The sequence below is a fragment of the Cryptomeria japonica genome, chromosome 2, assembly GCF_030272615.1.
Source record: "Cryptomeria japonica chromosome 2, Sugi_1.0, whole genome shotgun sequence".
In the NCBI taxonomy this organism is placed as follows: domain Eukaryota; kingdom Viridiplantae; phylum Streptophyta; class Pinopsida; order Cupressales; family Cupressaceae; genus Cryptomeria; species Cryptomeria japonica.
Window position 1 is genome coordinate 32,183,223 of NC_081406.1, and position 22,202 is coordinate 32,205,424.

Here is a 22,202-nt window from a genome sequence, read left to right on the forward strand (position 1 = left end):
AGATGTTAAGCATCTTGCTTTGAACTAGGGTATCCTTATGAGTAGAACCAAGTTGAGGAGAGGGAGAATAATTGAGATTCAAGGAAGGTGAGAAACTATCAAGGGAGTTTTCAATCTTGATTTCATCCCCTTTGGCTAAGGGTAAAGAATAATCTATACCTTCTTCTAATGGTTCATCCCAAATAGTGAGGTTGTTGAAAGGAATGTTTGAAGTATTGTCAATTTAGGGAGAGGAGATAACATTGTTTATTAATTCCTCATCCTTAGGAAGGAGAGCATCAATAGATGTGTTAAACTCATCCTCTTTCCTCAAAATATTTTCAATATGATCTTTATGGGAGAGAGAATTAAGGAAATTGCTTATTATTTCATCTTCCTTCTCTAAGGGATGCTTATGGGTATGACAAACTTTAGGAGAAGGGTAAGCATTTATCATTAATTCATCATCTCTAGTGGGGATTTTGTTGGAAAAGGAAATGCCATCACTAGGAAATGTAGGGATAATGTCATCTTCTTGCACAAAAGGATCCTCATGAAGGGAGTGTTTTTTAGGAGGAACATGAACATATTTCTCCAAAGATTCATGCTTAGGAAGGAGATCTTTGAAAGAAGTGTTCATAACCTCTTGTTGCACTAGCATGCCCCCATTGGAAGGACCAACTTTAGGAGAAAATAATTCAATGTCCATCAATACCTTTTCACTTAGAGAGGCATCATGGAGGGAAGGTGAAGTAACATTAAGAAAGGTGTTTATGATATCATTCTCTTCCTCTAGGATAGCTAAATAGGAAGGGCACATTTTAGGAGAATTGTCGAGATCAATCTTAAAGTCTTCATCCTTAGAGCATGGGAGAGTCTCAAAGGGATTGATAGCAACTCTTTTAGGCACTAAAATGTTGTTATAGATAGGGGGAGGTTCTTTAGGAGAAGGAAAAATTGAAACAAGAGAAGCTAACCCATTATCACATCTATGAAATGAATGCATCATGACAACAATTTTCCTCTTTCAAATGATAACACATGCAAAATAGAAGGAAATGTTTCATTTTAACCAATGCAAGCACTTAGAATGTAGATTTAGAAAATGAAGTTTATGTTTCAAATGAGTTCCTAAATCAGATTTGAAATTATTGATCCCAATTAAGCTATCCACAAGTTCAACTTTGAATTGAAAAATTAGGGTTTTAGCAAAAATTTCCTCTAAATTTTTTTGAATCTTGCAAGAAATTAAAACTTGTAAATAGCATAAACACTCAAATTTGAAAACATAGATCAGAATTAGAGAAGATTGGAATTTCACGTCGGGTTCACCAAAATGTGTGGGAGAAAAAGTGACACTAAGCAAACATGCCCTAATCCCACTTTCAACCACACACTTGTGGAATACGAAAGAGCCTAGAGGTATCACACAATTGGCTACTTCTTTTTGTGGAAGAGAGAGCCACGGGATACCTATTAGGATTTCTATTCCCTTGTTGTAATTGAAAGATAAAATGATGCAAGTTCAATCCCTAACCCCAAAGTGTAAGTATGAACTAATAACAAGATTATAGAATTGAACTTAAATGATGGAAAGCTATAAATACAAGGATGAGACAAGAATGCAAATGCGTACTCAGAGTTAAAATCTGAGTGAAAATGTTCGGGACGAGGGCGCGGGCACCACTATCCTGATTCTGCCCCTGAAACTGCTCCGAAAACCGTTGTTTTGCACTTTGGAAAAAGCTGTCAAAAATGCTAAAAATGCTGTCTGTCAGGAGGACCAGGGCGCCCAGCGCCCCTGTCCTGGCAGGACCAAGGCGCCCCACGCCCCTGTCCTGGTCTTTTGCTCTGAAATTTGGTGTGAAGTTCAGTCTCCGTCTGCTTCTTCCGGATCTGTAACTTGCGGCGTCGTCCGAGTCCCGAAACCTGCACTTATATCTGAAAAGGTGTTTGGGTGGCTATATAGGGTTTTGCCTTAGTCAAACCCCCGCTTCGGTGATTTCCACCTCCACGAATAGCCAAGTTGTATTGTAAAATGTATTGTGTGTGCAGACCTAGTGTGTGTGCAAGGTCCTTAAATGCAAGAAAGCAAACTAGAGCAACCTAGAAAGTAAACCCTAATTGCTTGTAAATGATAATGTAAATGCTCTAAATCAAGATGCAAAGTGATCTAAAGCATGAATAAAGGATATATTGAAGCTTATGCAAAGACATGAAAACAACATGAAATCATACCCAACCCTCAAGGGAGGAGTACAAGCCAATCTTCAGTCGGTAATCTCCTATTGTTCTTCAATGTCTTCCAAGCCCTAAATGGATGAATGAAATTGATAAATGCTTGATAGAAGGATGTTGAATGTTGTTGAAGTCTTCAAAGATCTGCTCTTTCGCTGCATATGAGGTTCCTGAAAACCAAAAATCGGCCCCTTTCAAATGAAGAAAGAGAGCTCTTATGTATGAAAGCCTAGGTCTTAATTTCAACTTTTGGCCGACCTAGAGATTGAATATCCTGCCAATTTCTTGGGGTTAAGCTTTATTTTATGATTGGATCGTGCTCCTAAAATTTCGGGAAAAATGTCCGGGACCATGTTGCACTCCGGGCACCATGGTCCCGACAACTTTTCACCAAATTTTCAGGGCCGTCGGATATGATGATTTTAGAGAGAATCCCGAAGTTACAGGTGATTTCGCGATGTTTTGGACCCCGAAATCAAGCCCCCAAGTTCAAAATAGGATCTAATTAGGGTTTTTGATTAAATGATGTATTGGAGGAATAAAATGAAAAGGGTACACTTTAATGAAAGGGCCCAACTTTATGATGTAGGAAATGATAAAATAGGACCTTAGACCTAATTAATTTAATTAATTAAGTGCTAAAGGGGAAATGCAATTCAAAATACAAAATGCGCCAAGGTGGGTGCTAAACTAGGTGTGAAATTGTACCACCCTAGCAAGTGCGTACAATTTACGACGCTACAAGAAGATAACTAGAGCTTGGTTGCAGGAAACGTGGATCTAGACCGAACCACAGTCTTTGCATGTCGTAGCAATATTTTGCGAATTCAATGCCCACTAGAGTTAAACTTCCATAGTGCTACTTGGCTACTCTGCTCATGCCGTACCTTACGCTCACTTGACTCCTCTTCAAATTGATCTCCAGTTATTTCTTACGTGATTCTTCCTTCTTCAAGCGAGAAAGGAGAATATCCACTGCGACATCATTTATTATCTGCACTACAACAAAAACAACATACAAGGACATGCATACGTATTTAATTTAATTAATACATTCATTAATTCACATATGATATTACCCTAAATAATCTGCATAGCAATAGGAACAAATCATTTTGGTGCAAGAATAGACCGGCAAAGTTCAAACATGATTTCATAAGTTCAAGTTTAACTCATGGAATACATATAGTCAATTTACAATACTTCACTACTACCATGCAAACCAAAAGATGTCAAAAACCTAAGAGTTTTGATGATAAAAACATGACAAATTCTCAACTTATCATGCCCCCCAACTTTAAGAGTTTATTGATCCTACAGCAAAAGGAAAATTTCTAACTCTTGCTGTAACTCTTAAATCACCTATGGTGCCCTGACCTGTCCCCTGTGAAGCCAAGTTGCAATAAAATCCTTTCATTTTTTTCCAGCCTGGACCATCTAGTTGTTTCTTTTGTGACTGCATCATAGTTCTGCTCTATAGGTTGACATGCCAAAAGTGGCCACATAAGGATTGGGGGTTGAAAGATCAATGGTAGCCAGTTGTTGGCTTTCTCCCTGCCTAACTATATGTATCTGGGGGCTCTTTGCATGGCTGCATGAAAATTTTGCAGTGAATAAGGTTCTCCCTGTTTTAACTGTTCCAGTAAGTTATTCCAGCACTGAGTTAACCCTTCTATTGCAGTTGTCTTGTCAGTCTGAATCAAATGCTTATATGCTTGATAGACTTCTTCTCTCATTGGAAGCACTAATTTTCTAGCATCATCTCTTACCAGTAACTTTTGCCAGTCATAATAAAGAACTCTTTGTGCTTCTGATTCCCTTCTTAATGGTAATGGATAGTCAAGCTCTAAGTTTTCATACTCCTTGGCTTGTGTACCCATGATAATCTCATTTTGGATCCATGACATTAAAGCTTTGATATGGATATCCTCAATATACAATAAAAGGTTCCACTCTCTATCTGAGGGTACAACATAGCTATGTAAGTATAACTCACATAGAAAATTCTTCACAACAGGTGGAGAGGTTTGGCAAGAATAAAATAATTCTTCAGATGTTTCTAAAAAGGGGTTAAGGTCCTTAACAATGCGGTTTAGTTTGAAGTTCAGATACCACTCTTTCAAATGTACTACATAAACTCTTGGAGGTACCCTACACTGCATCAACTCAAGAACCATGCCAAAAATTATTTCTACCTTAGCCTCTAATTCGTCAATTTTGTTATCTCTCTTTTCAATTTCTTTTTGTTGTTTATTAATGTAAAGCGGAAAATCGTGATCGAACCCTAGTTGCTCTCCCCTCTTCCAACTCTGAGGAGAGAGAAGGGAGGCTCGCTAGGGTTGATGGTTTTCACTTAGAGGAAGAGACTTTACATTCAAAAGAGGGGTTGAAACCCACAAGATCCAATCCCACGCAATGCAAGATTGGATGCTAAATGAGTTTCAAAGGTTAAGAAAGCAAGGTTACCCTCTTTTGTAAAGAATGTGCATAGAAGAATTAAGCTAGGAATGCATAGAAAGTGACAAAGATTCACTTTATAAACTGAGATAGGGATATAGGATGAAGCTACGGACCTGGAATTAGCATTAAAATGTCAATACGGCGCTGTCCTGCAAATTTGAGCAAAATTTGTCAGGACGATGGCACCCGGCGCCACGGTCCTCCAAAAAATCCGTGAAACGAAGGGGGATCTGTTCGTCTCTGCACAAGGATTCCAGATCTTCAATTTCAGCCACGTACCTGCAACCTACACACAGAAAAGCGAAGACGATTGGGGGGTTAGGGATTAGGGGTTTGCCTTTAGGTCAAACCCCGGTTTTGGAATTAACCAAGAAATGAGCAAGTGCTATAAATGTAAATGACTGTAAAACAAGTACTAATACCTTGTTCTAAGGATGTTTGTATCCTTATGTGCGAAGGTCTAGATGTTGTTGTTTGTTGCATGTTTGTATGTTGTATGTAGTAAGTGATCTCCTCTTCAATGGTTGAATCCTTGTCTTGAATGCAACACTTAGCCTTGAATGGAGACTTGAAATGATCAATTGCTTGAAGGAATGCTTGAATGCTTGAATGCTTGAGTATAGTTTCCACGCCTTTTCCATCATCTCTAATGAAAGAGGAAAATGTAGTTTATATACTTGTCAATTAGGGCTGATAGATTGATTTTCCCGACCTTAGGCCGACCAGGAAAGTTTATTTTCCAAATTGCAAACAAAAAGACCCGAAGTCCAAAGGAGACCGGGCCCAAAATAGGACCTAGGGACCAGGGCGCTGGGTGCCCTGGTCCTGAAGGACCAGGGCGCTGGGCGCTCTGGTCCCACCTCCCAGGACAGCAGGGTGCAAGGAGGTTCAGGCCAGGGTGCAAGAAAATGCAGTTTTCAGTGTCATAATCAGGTTTCGGGATCTCCATTCAGGTTGCGTGTTGCGTCGCCATCGTGAAGACCGAAATGCAAACGAAATTGCAAGTGTCACAATTTTAGGATGCTACATTTAGCCCCCACTTTAGCGGGAGTATGTATGCTCATACTTCCAGTAAAGTACAAGGAAACAACATTGAAAGACTTTCACCACGTCAAGGAGGCAAGACACACCAAGCCCCCAGTGGACTAAGGATCTTACGACTTCGATTGACAAAGTAAAAGGGAAGATCATGAGGGAGAACCATGACTGTCAGTAGTAAGGTTCCCTCACTATGAGTCATGCAAGAAAGATATCAAAAATTTTCAAGGCAAAGCTAAATTTGTCAAGAAATTTTCAAGTATCTTGAAAAGATATGGACGGGATGTATGCCCCCCTACGTTAAAGCGATCGCACATGCCTCACCGAGGGTGATTGCTTTAAGGTAGTGATACATATAAGAAATGAGAAAGGAGCACATTATCACAAGGATTTAGCCCCCAAGTGTGAGATAAACCCAAGGATAATAGACACAAAACACAAAGCACAAGGTGACTTCGCTTTCCTCGGGGTCAGTATGCTGTATGATAATTCATGTATATCATATGTATGCATGCATAATTGTTCTTCATTCCCCAATCAAGGAAGGTCACCTAGAAGAAGGGAACACATGTGTCTTTTGAGTCAACATGAGAGAGACCAAAAGAGATCTCAATTCTTTGCATCGTCCTCAAGTAGACAACACTAAGGAAAATAGAAGAATGAGAATAACATATAGAAGAAGTAACACAAGAGAGCAGGAGAGAATCTGCTATGCTAATGTAACTAGTCTAGCACGTCATCTACCCCCCGATCTTGCTGATCAATGTTTCGGGAAGGCAGGGAACACGCTAGAGGAGGAACATTCAACACAGCAGATGGAGCTATCACAAGATCCAAACAAGGGCTATGTTCATGTTCCAAGCCACGTTGTTCTTATCTAGGAGCTAGGATAAGTGCTTTAGAAAATTCATTAGATAAATGGTTATCAATATCAACAAGTTCATATTCACTATCAGAAGCAAGAGAAGTAACATTTTCATCATGAATAACATTTTCATCTATAGCATCATCAAGATTTCTAAAAATAGGGTCTTTAATTCGCACAGGATCAAGACCATCATGCATCTTATGTTTAGGAGATTTTGGAGAAAATGGAATAATGCTTGTTGAAGGTGTTTTTGGAGATTGCAAAGTTTGAGAAGCAGCTGCTTGAGCTCTAAGACGACGCTTTCGTCGGTGTTCACGTGCAGAACGATTTCGTCTAGTCTTAGTAGGAAGTGGAGAAGATTGAGGAGGAGGAATGTTCTCATCCTTATCACTTGGGTGTTTAGGTTGTGGTCTCTTAGGCTGGATAAAGGGAGAAGAAGAAGGTCTCTTCTCTCTATAAAAAGAAGGAGGAGGAACTGCTCCATATAAGGGAGGAATATTTGGTTTAGGAAGGAGACCAAGTCCATCATGACGAGGAGGGATAGGTCTACTTTTAGGAAGTTAATTAGATATAGACATAGTCACATCCATAGGAATGGGTTGAGAATCTTCTTGAGGAAAGACATTAGTTTTATCTTTCAAAGGAAGAACTTCCTTCTCAAGAACAATAGGAATATCAAGTTTAGGTGTTCTAGGTTCACTTAGAAATAGGATCATATCTGTTTTCCACTTTTGATAAGATTTGAAAAGATGATCACTTCGCGGAGGAAGAGATTGGAATTGTTTAGGCCAAAAGTAATCAATAGGAACACTAGAAGTTCTTTCAGCTGGTTTAAAGAGACTATGATTGACAGTAACAACTTCACCATTATGGGGAAATTTCAAACACTTATGAATAGGAGAAGCAATAGCTTTCATGGAAGATAGCCAAGGATAGCCAAGCTTCACACGAAATTGTTCGGATGAAGGAATAATAGCAAAGTTCACATCAAGGGATTTATTATGGACCTCAATAGGCAATGTAATAGAACCAATTGCAGGAGAAGAAAATGCATCAAATAGTTTCACAATCACATCTGTTTTGTCATAGATCACTTGATTCAATTTCAAAGTAAAAAGAAATTCTTCAGTAATAACATTAACCATGCACGAAGGATCAATAAGCACTCCACGGCAAGGTGTATTCTTGACTTTTGCAACTATGTATAAAGGACCATCAGGTGCCCTGATGGTTTCACTGGAATCAAACATGATGGAAGGTTCTTTAGGGTTTTCTTGTTGCTCTACAAAGTTAATCACATTCGGAGCCATAGACACAAGACCATCAGATGAGAGAGAGGAATCATTAGCCTCAATTGCATTAGAGGTATGAGAAGGTAATGGATCAGTGAAAATCTGAAGATTTTGATTAGGAGGAGCTACAGATGTGTTTCCTTTATCATTCACTCCAGAAACAGAAATAGTATTATTATCAATCAAATCTTGAATTTTACCCTTTAAAGAAAAACATTTTTCAGTATCATGCCCAGGCTGACGATGAAATTGACAAAATGCTTTGTTATCAAAATAAGGTGAAGTAATCTTTGCAGGATCAATTTGTCTTATAGGAGGAAGAGTAAGCACATCTTGTTCCAATAACTTATTCATAATACTATGCAATGATTCATTCAAAGGAGTATACTTTCTTTCTTTCTTGAAAAATTTAGAAATAGGAGGCACACCTGATGCTGCATTCACATTGTTGTTGATGATGTTTTCATTGAATTTGATGGAATCTCTGTACGGTTTAAACTTCCCAAATGGTTGTTGACTGCTATCACCCTTATCACTCAGAGCCATAGGATGTGATTGTTCCATTTGACTCATAGTCAGTTGATAATTGTGAAGAGTTGCACACAACTGTTGGAAAGAAGTAAACTCAGAAAACAGGAGTTTGTCTCGAATATCTTTTTGTAAATTAGAAATAAAGATTCTTTGAATATCATTGTCAGGCACGGGAAAAGAAATTTGAGCATACAAATGCTTATATCTACCAATGAAATCAGACACTTTTTCTTTAACACCTTGTTTACAATGCATTAAATCAATCAAAGTAACTTTAGGACTTATATTGTTTTGAAATTGTTGAATGAAAGCATTTGCAAGTTGTTCGAAAGAAGTAATAGAATAGGAAGGCAACGAGCAATACCATTGTAGGGCTTTGTCTCTTAATGTTCTAGTAAACAGTTTTGCAAGCAACCTTTGGTCATAAGCAAAGTTGGTACATATTGTTTGAAAGGTCTTAACATGTGTTAGAGGATCTCCTTTACCATTATAAAGCTCCAAATGCGGAATTTCAACATGTTTAGGGGGAATAGGTCGGACAATGTCAAGAGAAAGTGGGCTCGCAACATCAAATGTGGGCACACTAAGCTTAGATTGATTCATAGAGGCAATTTGTTGTTGTAAAGAAGAGACAGTTTGTGCAAGATTGTTAATGGTCGCTTCAGTCGAAGAGTTCATATTAGATGTGTTAGATTGAGATGGAGGTGTTATGTTATTGAAAGAAGGTAAAGAGTAAGGTGGTGGGACCCTATGATAATTAGTCATAGGAGATGATTGGACAAGAGGAACACTACAAGGAGGAATGGAATGATTGAATGAATTGCCTCCTTGCATCATGTTCATTTGTGGAGATATAATAGGGACACTCATTGAAGGAGTGAATGAAGAAGTCGGATTAAATGAAGGAAGAGGGTTAATTGAAGAAGAGGGAGGATTGCCCCCATGACTAGTGATCATAGGAGGAATATCTTGTATAGAAGTAGCCATTATGTTTGATGTAAAGGTAGGTATGCTAGCAATAGAAGTCATCAAAGGAATAGAATGATTGTCTTGAGTAGGAGGTTGTGTATAACCTAAGGTTTCGGCACAACTTTTCATAGGCATCACATTTGAATCCACAATGTGTGCAATACCACACAAAATATCAATTCCATTCTTATCACTTTGAAGCATACGTTTTAGACCCTCAATTAAAGGAAGAGCTTGACTATCAGGGTATTCTTGAGACATCCATTGTCGAAAATCATCAAATTGGTTATCCAATTTCAAAATTTGTTCTTCAGAAACCTCATGGAGAGCTTCTTCATCATTAGGAGGATTAGAGGAATTACCCATGTCCTCGTTAAAAAGGCTATTCAAATTAGGTTCCATCTCCTCGGTAATTAAACCTCGGAAAGACTTAATTCTATGGCTTCGTCTAACGGGAATAGTGTAAGTAGGGCTTATTGTTGTAAAACTCATGCACTAGAAAGAGAGAGAAAGTTTTGAATTTAGAGGCAGCAATTTTCAGTAAAATCAGCCAATCTTCTGGATTTAAGCTGTTAAATGCAATCACGACAGTCTCCTGAAATTTCAAAAAAAATGTCCGGGACCGTGGCGCTTGGGGTGCAACACGGTCCTTGCAACTTTTTTTGAAATTTGCAGGGATGAAAGGTATGATGATTTTAAAGCTAATCTGAAAAAATTGAGTGATTTTACGATCTGTAGGTAGGCCAAATTAAAGTTGCAATCTCAAAATTGAACCCTACCAAGATTGTCGAAAAATCCAAAATTTGAATTTTGAAAAAAAAGAGGGAAACTGAAATTTTGAATTTTATGATTTTAGAGGGAATGTCAAAAGCAATGCAAGTTTTGAAATTTAAGAATTGACTCAATTTCACGCAAAATTCAATTTTGAAAGCGGAAATCAAAGTTGTTGTAATTAAGCACTTAATTTCAAAAGTCACAAATTGTAAGAATTTGAATAAAGCACTGAAGTTTCGAATGAATGCAAACACACTTTTCAGATTTAGGACAATACGAACACAATTTTGACACAAAATTTCAGTTTCAATGATTTTTGAATGATTAGAAGCGTTAATCCAAGCAATCCCTAAACCAACTTTGACTTTAATTTTGAAGGTGTTAAAATTGATAAAATCAGCCAAAATTCTGGATTTTAGCAGGAAAATACAGTAAGATCTAGCTCTCGAAATTTCGGAAAAAATGTCGGGGACGATGGCTCTCGGAGTGCACACGGTCCTCGCAACTTTTTTCCAAATTTTCAGGGATGAAAGATATTGTGATTTTATTGCGGAATCCAAAGTTACAGCTGATTTGGAGATGTTTTGATCAGTGAAATTGTCGGACAAAGGTTGAATCAAGAGGGTTTCAAAAATTAGGGTTTTGACACTTAACCACTTAATTTTCAAAATTAAAGCACAAATATGAATTGATAATTTGTAATAGAAGGATAGATCTGAAACAAGCATTAACATTTAAATATTTCACAAGTTTAATTACTAAAAAGAAATTTTAGGGTTTTTATGCAATCACCTCTAAAATTTTGCAAAAGATCAAACATGGAAATGTAATCAATTTTTTCAGATCTAAGCATGAAAAATCAGAAAGGATGTTCACGTCAGGTTCACCAAAATGTAAAGCGAAAAATCGCGATCGAACCCTAGTTGCTCTCCCCTCTTCCAACTCCGAGGAGAGAGAAGGGAGGCTCGCTAGGGTTGATGGTTTTCACTTAGAGGAAGAGACTTTACATTCAAAAGAGGGGTTGAAACCCACAAGATCCAATCCCACGCAATGCAAGATTGGATGCTAAATGAGTTTCAAAGGTTAAGAAAGCAAGGTTACCCTCTTTTGTAAAGAATGTGCATAGAAGAATTAAGCTAGGAATGCATAGAAAGTGACAAAGATTCACTTTATAAACTAAGATAGGGATATAGGATGAAGCTGCGGACCTGGAATTAGCAGTAAAATGTTGATACGGCACTGTCCTACAAATTTGAGCAAAAGTTGTCAGGACGATGGCGCCCGGTGCCACGGTCCTCCGAAAAATCCGTGAAATGAAGGGGGATCTATTCGTCTCTGCACAAGGATTCCAGATCTTTAATTTCAACCGCGTACCTGCAACCTACACACAGAAAAGAGAAGACGATTGGGGGGTTAGGGATTAGGGGTTTGCCTTTAGGTCAAACCCCAGTTTTGGAATTAACCAAGAAATGAGCAAGTGCTGTAAATGTAAATGACTGTAAAACAAGTACTAATACCTTGTTCTAAGGATGTTTGTATCCTTATGTGCGAAGGTCTAGATGTTGTTGTTTGTTGTATGTTTGTATGTTGTATGTAGTAAGTGATCTCCTCTTCAATGGTTGAATCCTTGTCTTGAATGCAACACTTAGCCTTGAATGGAGACTTGAAATGATCAATTGCTTGAAGGAATGCTTGAATGCTTGAATGCTTGAGTATAGTTTCCACGCCTTTTCCATCATCTCTAATGAAAGAGGAAAATGTAGTTTATATACTTGTCGATTAGGGCTGATAGACTGATTTTCCCGACCTTAGGCCGACCAGGAAAGTTTATTTTCCAAATTGCAAACAAAAAGACCCGAAGTCCAAAGGAGACCGGGCGCCATGGTCCTGGGGGACTAGGGCGCTGGGCGCCCTGGTCCTGAAGGACCAGGGCGCTGGGCGCTCTGGTCCCACCTCCCGAGACAGCAGGGTGCAAGGAGGTTCAGGCCAGGGTGCAAGAAAATGCAGTTTTCAGTGTCATAATCAGGTTTCGGGGTCTCCATTCAGGTTGCGTGTTGCGTCGCCATCGTGAAGACCGAAATGCAGTCGAAATTGCAAGTGTCATAATTTTAGGACGCTACAATTAATAATCCCCTGCAACTTAGCCTTCTCTATTTCCCATTGTCTATAAAATGTTAAAGCAATAGATAAACTACTTAGGGATGAAGGAGGTCTAATAGGTACTACCTTAGACCATAGGATTTCCTCAATAAACTCCTTAATCTGAGCTGGCATCTCTCCAATATTTTCATCAGGCTGCTGTAGGATATCTTCAACAGTTTCTTCAAATTGTTGTGCCACAAAAGCAAGATTTGTAAGTTTATCCTCAGCAACATTTTCTTGGATTTCATCCTCTACAGGGCTTCCTTCTCCTGAAGTTTCCACTGTAATAACCTCTATCAGATTACCCCCAGGATGAATCTTCTGTGTCTTGCTACGTGTTCTTCTTACATAAACTTTTGGAATGGCTATAGGAGTTGCTTCAGTTGCTATTGGAGTTTTTATTTTTGTCCTACGCCTCTTGGCTACAGGAGGAATATGAGTTACGTGCGGCTGGGTCATAAGTTCTTCATCTATTTCATCCCTTTCCATCTCTTTCCCCTTCCTTCGCAGAACTGGCAAATCTCTTCGAAGAGAAGTAGAGGGTTGTTCACTTGATTCCACTGTCTTTTCTTCTATAATAACCGCAACTCCTTCAACAACAAGCAAACCCTCATCTACAACAACTACGGGGGAAGAGGGTTATGCAACATTTTCTTCCTCAACCGGTGGGTTATCTGCAACAGGGACATCTTCAACCCTAAATTGTTGTATATCCTCAAATACACTCCATTCCATTTGTGAGACATCTCTCAGGGACCATTGTACAAGTAGCTTAACCAATCCATGATGGCTAACAGAGTGATTTCCATTTTTTCGTGTCTCCTTAGCACTTGTAGAAATGAGGTGGTATAAGAAATTAGGAACATTCACTCATCGGCCATGCCGCAGATGACTAAGTAATTTAAAATGAGGTGATTGCAAATTTGAATATCACCCTTCACATGTAATGTATTTCATAACATACAAAGCTACTTGAGGCCAATGTGTGGGTAGAGAAACCCTTCTAGTTCCTTGTTTGTCCACCATTAAAGGTTCATCCGTGGGAATTGTGAACTCTACCCTGGCACTCCTTGCATCTTTTGATTCAGGAAAGAGTTCTCCTTCCTGCAGCAACCCCGTTACTTTTGCTATTCGCTGCTCCATAGCAATAACCCTCAAACCTTTAACTATAGCCTCTCCTTCATTAAAGGAATGCATAAATGCTGCTGTAATTTCTTCGTTATAATCCCCGATTTTCAAGAAGTAATCCAACCAATCGTGGTGTCTGAAATAATGCTCACAAAGAGCATCATGCAACAACACTTCATGAACCATCGGCTCATGACGAATTGGATCACCACCCATCTCTTACTCTGCTATTTTTCTATCTCTACAGCTGAACTAAAATATCAGACAGTCTTGCTAAATTGAAATTCCCTTACATATCTCAATTCTGGTGGTAGAGTTTATTATTCACTTGCGTGAAATAATAACATAATAAGTAATGATGGGAAAAAATCAATTCAGAGTACCAAAAAGGACTGATAATTAATCACTTTGGAAACTGAACCATGAAGCACCCCCCCCCCCCAAACTTAACCTAGCACGTGTCTGCACAAGCTGACAAGATTTTGGGTAGTGGAGCGGATTTAAACAGGATATAATCATAATGAACGAATAAATGCATAATTAAAACAAAACACAATATACACATACCTGCAATTGTTCGAAAATGATGGTGAAATGAAATGAAATGACAGGTAAGAACGTGGGATGGAATGTCGTGGATGGGATTTTATGTACGGAGAAGAATATTCCCATATAATATGGAAATATTTTATTATGAAGCAGCAAATATGTTCACTGCAGAGGCTGCAGGAACTTTACCTTTATTACCTTGCTCAATTGCAACAGGAAGCTCATGAGTTGCTGTGGGCTCATTGTCAGTTGCTGTAGGAACCTTGTCAGTTGCTGCAGGAACCTTTATGTCACTTTGTGGAGTAAACTGCTGCAGGAACTCTTCTTTAGTAGCTATTTTATGATATAGACGTAGTCGGTGACCATTTGCTAAGAGTTTAAATTGAACAGTATCAATTGTGGACAAATGAACAACTCCATTCTGGAAAACTTCTTCTATCTCATATGGACCTAACCACTTGGGTTGAAGCTTTCCCATAGCATCTTTATATTTGGAATCATAAAGTAGTGCCCAATCACCAACTTTGAATTTCTTTTCCTGATATATTTAGCATGCCATTTTGCTCTTTGATTTTGAGTCAATTCTATCTATTGAACACCTATCTTTCTCCATTCATCTAGAGCATTTAATTGTTGAATGTGTTCTTTCTGTGCTTTAGACAATGTCATATTTAATTGCAAAGTTGTCCTTAGGGTTTTATGCTCAAATTCAATAGGCATCATTGTTGTTTTGCCATAAACCATCTCAAAAGGTGTGAAACCAATTGGTGTTTTCCAAGTTGTTCTATATGCCCAAATTGCTTCTGAAAGCTAGTGAGACCAATCTTTCTTGTGAACAGACATTGTTTTTGTAAGAAAAGCCTCAAGCTCTCTATTTGTAACTTCTACTTGTCCATTAGCCTGTGGATGATATGGAGTAGATTTTTTGTGCCTTATATTGTATTCATTGACCAAAGCTTTTATCAATGTTGAAGTAAATTGAGGTCCTTGGTCTAAGACTATTTCCCTTGGTACTCCATATCTTGTAAATATCTCTTCATAAAGAAACTCAGCTACCTTATTATCTCTTGCATGTGTCATGGCACGAGCTTCTACCCATTTTGTTACATAGTCTGTATATACCAAGATATAAGATCTGCCATTAGAAGGTGGATCAATTGGGCCAACAAAATCTAATCCCCACTTGTCAAATGGTGCAACTGATATTTGAGGATATAGTGGCATCTCATCATATTTTGTAGGTCTTCCCATTCGCTGACATTTGTCACATTTCCGTGTGTACTGACTTGCATCCTTATATAATGTGGGCCAATAGTATCCTGTATTGATTATTTTCAGTGTTGTTCTTTTGGCAGCAAAATGACCTCCACATGGCTCATCATGACATGCATGTAGGATGTCATATGTTTCATCTTCTCTGACACATATTTACATGACTTGGTCAGGTCCAGTATAAAATAGACAATCAACAATCCATGAGAAGTTAAAACTTTTTTCAACTAGCAACCTTTTTTTCTTAGGAGAGAAATAAATTGGCATCTTAGCTGCAGCTAAATAGTTGGCAATATCAGCATACCAAGGAGTGTAAGCTTGAATGAGAAACAAATGTTCATCTGGAAAAGTGTCATCGATTATTGTAGAATCTTCTTGCAATTGAAGATGTGAAAGGTAATCTGCAGCCACATTAGACTTCCCTAATTTATCAACAACTGTGATATCAAATTCCTGCATCAACAATAACCAACGAGCTAATCTACCAATGATTGATGGCTTATTCATGGGATATATAATTGCAGTATGATCTATATGCACAAATATGGGATATCTTGTGATATAGTGTCTAAATTTGTTCAGTGCATATATGACAGCTAGCATTTCCTTTTCAGTAACTGTGTAATTCAATTCAGGTCCCTGCAAATTCTTGCTAATATAATATATTGCATTTTCCAATTCACCAATTTTTTGTCCTAGCACTACTCCTATTGCATAATCAGATGCATATGTATGGATTTGGAATGGTAGAGACCAGTTTGGCCCTTTAAGAACTGGTGCTTGAGTCAAAGCATGCTTAAGCTTTAAGAAAGCTTCATTGCATGCTAGGGTCCATTTAAATTTTGCATCTTTAGTAAGTAGTGAATATAAGGGACTTGCAATTTTACTAAAATCTTTGATAAACCATCTGTAGTATCCAGCATGACCAAGAAAACTTCTTACATCTTTTTGCTTCACAGGGTCATTAATATGTTGAATGACCTCAATCTTTGCTGGATCCACCTGGATGCCTTATACAGATATATGATGGCCAAGGACTATTCCTTCTTCCATCATGATGAAACACTTCTCACTATTTAAAGATAAATTGTAGTCTTCACATCGCTGCAAAACTTTCTTCAGATTACCCAATGCTTGATCAAATTCAGAACCATAAGTTGTAAAGTCATCCATGTAAATTTCCGTAATATCTTGAGAAATATCAAAAAAGATACTAACCACTTCTCTTTGAAAAGTGGTTGGAGCATTACACAACCCAAAAGGAAGAACATAATATGCATATGTGCCCCATGGGCAAGTAAATGTTGTCTTCTCTTGATCCTTGGGGGCTATCTGGATCTAATTGTAGCCACTAAATCCATCAAGGAATGAAAAATATCTCTTACCAGCTAGAGAATCTAATATCGGATCCATAAATGGCAATGGAAAATGATCTTTTCTTGTTGCTAAGTTCAAAGCTCTATAATCAACACATACCCTCCATTTTCCTCCCTTTTTAAGGAATATCACCAGAGGTGATACCCATTGATTGTTAGAGATAGGATAGATAAACCCATCTTTTAACCATTTATGTAATTCTTCTTTAACTATCTCCTTCAAAGCAGGATTGATTCTTCTTTGAGGTCGTCTGAGTAGGCAACACTTATCCTTTATATAAATATAGTGGGTACAAACTGCTGTATCAATCCCATTCATATCCTTGTAATCCCATGAAAAAGCATTTTTATGAAGGTTCAGCAAGTCCACAAGGCCCTCTTTTTGAGTATCTGATAGATCTCTATTGATATTCAAATATTTATTCCATTCCAACTCTATCTTAATAGTAAGATCAATCTCATTTATATCAAAAAAATGAGAAGAAGATAATTCCTGTGGCAACAGAGTATGCAATATATCAGTGGCTACATGAAAGTCCAAACCTACAATATTCAGAACCAATTCCTGCAATTTTTGCTCTTCTATAAATTCATTTATTAGGATTTTATAAAGAATTGATTCCTCATCATATAACTGCATGAGTGGTCTTTGATTAATCATCATAAGGTGATTAATAGAGTCAATTTCTTCAGATTCTTCTCCCAAGATAGGCCAAACAACTTGTTGTTGTTCAAGCTGGGGTTGTGCTGGAGAATACAAGGCTAATGTTTTTGTAGAACTCCCATCTGAAATAGTCATATCCCCTGATCTACATCCAATATATGCATCAGTTGTGGAAAGCCAAGGTCAACCCAAAATGATCGGATATCCTTCTAATGTTGCCTTTGGAGATAAAATCATAAAGTCTACAGGATATTCCCAAGAATCTAGAATAACCAATACATCCTCTATGATAACATCAGGTCTCATTGTAGAGCCATCAACAAGCTGTAGAGCTGTGGGTGTAGGCCTTAAACTATTGATCTCAAGATGTTTCATTACTTCCCTTGTCATTACATTAATGGCTGCCCCTAAATCAATCAAAACATTTTTTGTTTGACTGCCATTAATGACTATAATCACAATAGGACAACCTAGATCAAAATACTTTGGGATGGCAATCTTACCTAACATAATATCAGCTAGTTGACCCATAACATGCATTGTTTGTGGATCCTTTTTCTTCCTGCCAGGTTTTTTTAGACATGCTTCTCTCAATGCCTTACCATATATGGGAACATCCTTTATTGCTTGCAATAATGGAATTTTAACACCAATGTGCTTCAATTGATCAATAATATCAAATCTTTGTTGTTGTTCAGTGGGGACTTCTTTCTCTTGCAATCTATGGGGAAATGGTGGCAATATTTGATTATGGGGTATTGTATCTTTTGGATTAGAGATTTCTTGCTCCTCCTGTACCTCAGTGATAACTGGATGGGAGGGATTAGGTAAATTTGTTCTAGATCGGAGGTGAATGTCATCTAGTGATAAAGAATAGGCTGGGTACTGATTAACATTAGCTGAATAAGCTTGTTGTTATTGTTGAGACTTGATATTTGGATTTGGCAATGGTTGAGTAGGCAACTGTGTTGGTTTAGGTGATGCAACAGTAGCTGCAGGAGGAGGCATTAAAGCAAGAGGTTGTGGCTGCTGAATAGGTGGTTGATAACCAGAAGATTGAGCTAGCCATGGTTGGCTTCCCCTCCATTGAGAAGTAGGTTGCCAATTCCCTTGAAACTGGTTTCCTTGGCCCTTAGGTGTGTACTAGTTCCCCTATGGCTGCTACCACTATGGCATTTGATTAGAAAAATGTTGCCCTTGGCCTTGTGAACCATACCAATTTTGGTAGTTGCCAATATTTTGAGAATATTGTGGTTGCCATTGGTTATTTGGTGCATAAGAATCTCCACTATAACTAGAAAAAGAAAGTGGATCGGGTGGCATACCTTGTCTTTGAAAATTTGGTCTTCTTTGAGCAACATAGAAGACTTGCTTGTCCTCACCTTGAATTGGCTTGAAGTCAGGTACCTCCATGTTTGCAACCATCTTACATCTGCAATCTTTCTTTCGCTATTTACAATGAGGACAAAATTCTGCAAGGAATGCATCAGCTTCCTCATGCTTCTTCTTAGCTGCCAGTGTATCCAACTGGGTAGCCATATTGTTTATAATGTCCTCCTTGAAATCCTTTAATAGATGACTAAGTTCCATTCTAGAAACTCTAGTTCTAGATGCTGATAATGGTGCCCCTGGTTTAAATCTCCTATTCTTCTTAGAAGTAGATCTAGAATACTTCTTGCAAATTTGTCTTATTTCAGCCCAAGTGGATTGTGTAATGTCACCTCCTCCCATAAGATCCAAGGAATCAGTGCAATCATTGCTGATTCCCCTCAAAAATATCAATTTGAGGGAATCTTCATTGAGAGTGCTATGCTTGGACTTTTTGACACTAAACATAAACCTTTCCAAGTAATCTTCAAGACTCTCATCTTCAGTTTGTGTCATTCTAAAGATAGCATCCCCATGATGATCAGTACCTCTACAATAATCTTTGTATTTTGCAAGAAACAATTGTTTCATCTCATCCCATGTATTGATTGTGCTACTACCCAAGCTCATAAACCATCTCAAGGATAACTCCTTCAAAGTGGCAAGAAAATTTTTGAGTCTATGGGCATCTGTAGTATAGTCAAAACTCCTACAGAGAACATCAAACTCAAACAGAAATGTGTCTGGATCCTCTATCACCAATCCATAGAATTTAGGGAGTGAAGATGTTGGAATGTTCTTGAGATTAGCATTATCATGCTGATCAGAGATGGGAAACTCAAATGTTGGACCTAGTGGTGGTGGTGGATTATTCCCACCAAGAGGAGGGTTCCCCTGCATTAGACTTGTGGGGGTTGTTACAATAGGAAATTCTTCTTCTTGAAGACCAAAGAGGAACTAAAGACTACCTTCCAGAAATTCAGATTCAGGGTGATTCAAATTATGTGGGGCTTGGTAAAGTTCAGCAAAAGGATTTATATCTGGGAAATTATCTTCTACATGATTAGGATGAGTGGGCAAAAATCTACCTCTGGGGTCTCTTCTTCTTCTATGCATGCAGATTCATGAAATTTTCAAACAATAAAGAATCTCAAAAGCAATTAACTAGAAACAATAATAACCATAAAAGGTTCTTAGTTTGACACCATCCCCAGCAACGACACCAAAAATGTCTACTCCAACTATAATAATAATAACTCTAACTGAAATCTCAACTCGAAGTTTGGACATTCATCTGGTAAAGTTACTATTTTCATGGCTAGTGTTCATTTAGTTATCAACCCAGGGACGTAAAACTTGAAATGGGTTTGCACTATATATGCACTAAGCTCCTTCAATGGCTATTTTGCATTGCTACAGTAACTAACATTATGCAGAAAGGAAAGGCAAGAATTGAAATTATAGAAGGCTACAAGAAAGCTTATAAAAACAATGCTAGAATGATCTAATATAAATAACAGAAATCACTCTGTGTCTAGGCTTGGCTACAGGAATAGTCAGTGGATCTATTTCTAGTGGTCGCAGGAACAGTCAAGGCACAAACTTCTACTGCAACTAAAGAAGAACTAATTTCAATGAGCATAAACACAGGATCACTCACCAAGTGGGCCCCCTTAGATGAGTGATATCAAGCTTCTAGAAAAATACTTTTAGCAGATTAGAACAACATATCTTTTATTCATTGCTTTTTGAAAATGATTATATGTTTTAAAAGAAAAACTCCAGAATGCTTATCAAAATTCTTTGCTCCATTTCTTTTCTATTTTGTCTAACCTCTAATAAAAAAGGAAGAGCTTATTAAAAATAAAAGATCAACTACAATGGACAACTCAAATCATGCCCAAAAGAAGAGGCAGATGATTGACTAATGAAGAAGATAACTAGAGCTTGGCTTCAGGAAACGTGGATCTAGACCAAACCACAATCTTTGCATGCCATAGTGATATTTTGTGAATTCAATGCCCACTAGAGTTAAACTTTCGTAATGCTACTTGGCTGCTCCGCTCATGTCGTACCTTGCGCTCGCTCGGCTCCTCTTCAGCTTGATCTCCAGTTATTTCTTACATGATTCTTCCTTCTTCAAGCGAGAAAGGAGAATATCCACTCCGACATCATTTATTATCTGCACTACAACAAAAAAAACATACAAGGACATGCATACGTATTTTATTTAATTAATACATTCATTAATTCACATATGATATTACCCTAAATAATCCGCATAGCAATAGGAACAAATCATTTGGCTGCAGGAATAAATGGCATGGCTGTAGGAATAGACCAGCAAAGTTCAAACATGATTTCATAAGTTCAGGTTTAACTCATGGAATACATATAGTCAATTTGCATTACTTCACTACTACCATGCAAACCAAAAGATGTCAAAAACCTAAGAGTTTTGATGATAAAAACATGACAAAGTCTCAACTTATCATGAGGCAATCCACACAAGAGCTCATGGATAGAACCATCGACTAAGGAAATCCACGTAAGAGCTCATGGATATAATTGCCGACTGAGGCAATCCACATGAGAGCTCATGGATAAAATCGCTGACTGAGGCAATCCACACAAGAGCTTGTGGATAGAATCGCCGACTGAGGCAATCCACACAAGAGAGGTTATGGATAGAATCGCCAATAGAGGCAATCCACTCAAGAGTTTGTGAATAGAATCACTGATAAAGGAAACTCACATCTTGAAACTATGGTCCCAAGATAAGCATCATACGATTTATGAATATTGCTCCCAATACCTTTTACATTTATCTTACCTAGTTAAGAGGGAGTGTTAGTGCATGATAGCCTTGGTAAGATAAATGATTGAATGAGAGATAAATGAAGTCTCTCATTCAAACATTTATTATCGTGAGGGGGCACGATCAAGTGATGTCTTGATCGGTCATGTCCAAAAGACATGGCTGGTCAAGGCATCGTTTGACCGTACCCAACCCACTACATATACCAAATGAAAGGTGTGAGAATGGACATTGAAATAAAAATGCTCTTCCTCTCCTGCAACATAAAAGAAGACAATCAGATTTATACAACAATTTAGTGATAGATAATACATAGAAGAAGATAAATTTTAATTCTGATGCACAAAATTAACAATATGCATGACTATAATTGAGTTTCAATTGAAAACACCTAATTTCCCATGTTATACTAATAAGTTGGTTTAAATTGTGACACAATGTTGAACTATTACCTTGTCCTCTTCCTTGTGTTAATTTATTTCCTAATAGAATTTATCCACGTATTTTTTTTTCATATGATTTTTTTTTACTCTAGGCAATCTAATAATCATCAAACAATAATATTTTAGATTTTTGCATACTTATAAAATATTATATTGTAGTAGTTTGACATATTTACTAATATGGAAGATATGAAATTATATCTATGAAATTGATAGAGGTCCCTTTTAAAAAAAAGGATATGTATATTTTGAATTATGAAAAAGATATAGGATGGAGGCCAAAAACTAGATAG